At 38.6% G+C, this 3,499-nt stretch overlaps 2 pseudogenes; both read left to right on the top strand.

Moving 5' to 3' along the window:
* The first annotated feature begins 1,395 nt into the window (after positions 1-1,395).
* Positions 1,396-1,743, top strand: LOC147504235 (large ribosomal subunit protein uL18y pseudogene; annotated as a pseudogene).
* A 45-nt stretch (positions 1,744-1,788) lies between these two features.
* Positions 1,789-2,141, top strand: LOC147504234 (large ribosomal subunit protein uL18 pseudogene; annotated as a pseudogene).
* The last annotated feature ends 1,358 nt before the right edge of the window (positions 2,142-3,499 follow it).

Genomic DNA, 3,499 nt, shown 5'->3' with positions numbered 1-3,499 from the left:
CTTTGTTTCTTGTACTCGATTCACAATACTGCTGACTCTCTCCCTATTCAACTGTATTAGTGCCTCCTTAGTTTCATCTTTCTCATAAAAACATACTATACATTGCATTTCCCACTATCTCACTGCATTTCCATAAAATCTTTTTCTCGATACCAGAAGTCAAAGAATTTAAATGCTTTCTTCTTCCTGCTCCTCTGTTTCACTAAAGTGACAATCATTGGAATGTGGTCTGAGACAGCTCCAGGATTCAAGAACTCTGTCTCGTGGTACTCATACTCACCCACCCATTCTACATTTGCCATTACTCGATCCAGCTTGCAACTAACTCTGTTTTGCTCCAATCCACCAACTTTCTCATGCGAGTGTAGAATGGAGTTGAAGTCTCCCATTAACATCCACAACTTCTGTATTGTATGTGATAGTTCCACTATATTCCTTCATATCTCCTTTCTAGTGTTGATCTTTGTTCTAGCATACACTGCTGAAATTAAAAATTCCTCTCCTGTGATCGTAGACACCTCCATTGTTATGTGTTAATTATTCTTCTTCAGCACTGTAGCTGTGCAAGCGCTCGAGTTCCAACAGAACCATATATTACCTCCTTCATTTCCATTGTAATTGTCCTCTATGTTCCATTGATTGAATGTTTTTTAAAACACTTTATCTCAATTTTGCTTCTTAACTTTTGTCTCTACCGACCCCATAACTGCAATATCATATTTCCTAATCATATCTCTGACTTCAACTTGCTTAAAAGCTTTATTGAATCTCCTCATATTCCAACATGCGGAATTAATCATTTAAGCATTGGGGGGGGGGTAGGTGACTTTAGAGACTAGATTAGTCCCTTATTTTCTGCTATGATTCTTATCACTCCTCAATGCTCCTGATATTGGTGGTGGCAATATTACATCTATTCTTGCCGCACCCTCCTCACTCTCATCTGCTTCTATGATTCGTTGCTTGTATCTATTATCCCCATGTTGCAAGAGGTGAATCCTTTTTCGTGTTTCTTCTACACTTTGACTCCCAACCATCTCTTTTCCTGTTGCGCTGCCCTCTTCCCCATCTTCCTTATGTTCTCTTTCTACATTCCTTGCTCTGTAACTATTTTTCCTTGATGGAGATTCACATCAGGAATAGTAGGATACGAATTGGGCATATCGGGAACAAAAATTGGTCTTGTAAAACTCTCGTCGTAGAGTCTTTGACTTCTAGATATTCCTGGGCCACACATATCAGTTTGTTGCCATTGTTCTGTTTTATTCTGATCATCCATAAGAAATTGGGGACACTGGGTGTTCCTAAACTCGTATTGGTTTTCTCTCACTCTCATTCTCTTCTTGGCACAACGATATAATTGCTCAGATTGTATCAGCTAGTATTGCTGGTGATATGATACTTACATCAGCTTATGCCCATGAACTGCCCCGATATGGGCTTGATGTTAGTCTCACCAATTACTCTGTAGCTTACTGCACTGGCCTTCTCTTGGCTCGCCGAGTCCTGAAAACAATCGAGATGGATAAGGAGTATGAGGGAAATGTTGAGGCAACTGGGGAAGATTTTTCTATTGAGCCCACTGATTCCAAGAGGCCTTTCCATGCATTGCTTGATGTAGGCCTTATTAGAACAACAACTGGCAACCGCGTCTTTGGTGCACTTAAGGGTGGATTGGATGGTGGGGTTGACATTTCTTATAGTGACAAGAGATTTGCTGGATTTAAGAAAGAGGATAAGTAGTTGGATGCAAAGGTTCACCGAAAGTATGTCTATGGTGGTCATGTTGCTGCTTATATAAGGATGCTAATAGAGGATGAGCTAGAGAAGTACCAGACCCATTTCTCTGAGTATATCAAGAAAGGCATTGAAGCTAATGGCATAAAAGAACTGTACAGAAAGGTACATGCTGGTGTTCGTACTGATCCAACAACGAAAAAATCGAAGAAAGAGGCTCTGAAGGCACACAAGAGGTTCAACTTGAAGAAACTTACATATGATGAGAGGAGAAACAAGTTGATTACGCGATTGAATGCACTGAACTCTACTGCTGGAGCATATGATGATGAGAATGATGATTAGAGATAGTTCACCTAATCCATTATGCATTTTTGTCGTCTTTGTTTCTTGTCAAGAGTTTCCCGTGGGACCATTTCTCTTGTGCTATCTAGATTTTCTATGCATTTATAGTTTTTTTTTTTTTTTTTTAAATCAAAATTTCAGTAGAAGAACGACAAAACTGTAAATGACAATAACAGTACAAACAGGTCTAAGTTGTAGAGTTAGAGATCATCAACTCATTGTTACAATTACAAATACAAAAGCAATTGTTTATAGCTTTTGAGGAAGTAAAGCCATATTACTATAGCCATGACGTTGCAAGATAAGAAAATCCCACCAAAAGTTGCTCAGGCAGCCCTAATCCTTAGAATCACCATTGTTGTTATTGCCAACATCATCTTCATTATCTGCAAGGGCATATGCTAATCGCCTCGACCATGATTGATTATTTTGTGTTGGCTACAATTTTGGTCGAAGTGCTTCAAGCGGCCCCTTGGGCTTCTCAATCGGTGCTCCTGCTCTTTGCTTGCCCAATGCTCAATCAACAGAATGAAAGAAAGACCGTTCATGGTCCTTAGATATTAGTGGATGCTTTTCTGGTAACATCCCTCCATATTTTTTCTTGAGTATTGCCTCCTCTTACTGGGCTGCCGAGGGCATGGAACTTTCTTCTTTTATCTCCACATCTTTTTGGTCATCCTTAGAGAAGTCTCCATCAACCTGGACATCAGGACTAGTCTTTGCAAGTTCTTGCTCCTTGGCATCCTCAGCATTTGTGCCTAACATTTTCTTCCTTTGAGTTGAAAACTGAAAACCACATTTTTCTTATAATGATTGTTAAAAACTGAAATGATCACCTTTAGAACTGATACAGAGACTAATAATGAGATTGGGTAGCCTCCTAAGTTTTGTTTCGATTTGAAAGTGTTTTGGCTAAAGAAGAAGTTTGATCTTTTTTTTATATAAATCACCTTTTTGTTTTTCATTTACGGAAGTCGCATGCAAAAGGAGTATCTTGTTTCTTTTGTGGTGATTATTTGTGTAGTATCTTGTTTTCAACTACTTAAAGTAGAATAATTGATGGGGTTCAAGGCTGATTATTGGGTATTGTCAACTACGTCATAATCCATGTGTTTGCTACATTATAATATTATCCATCTGTATTATTCAGTTTCTAATAATGGAATTGCATCTACATCTACTCTGTTTTGTCTAGAATCTTGAATTCTAGATATGTTACAAGTAGTAATGATCGGTCTTGACTTGTTCCTTTTTCCTTTGGGCAGGTGAGAAAAAAAGGGCGGGGAGTGGTTATCATCCTTGGTCTTTCGGGTCTTAGGTATGAAATAGCTACAAAACTTATAGTGAACATTTTGGTTTATAGAGTTGACACTAATGAAGCATATGTTAAACTTGGTAGATGACTAGGCACTGTTGG

This window comes from Coptis chinensis, chromosome 4, assembly GCF_015680905.1.
Source record: "Coptis chinensis isolate HL-2020 chromosome 4, ASM1568090v1, whole genome shotgun sequence".
NCBI lineage: Eukaryota > Viridiplantae > Streptophyta > Magnoliopsida > Ranunculales > Ranunculaceae > Coptis > Coptis chinensis.
Note: the sequence above shows the minus strand (reverse complement) of the source record. Positions and strands in the feature narration are given on the sequence as shown.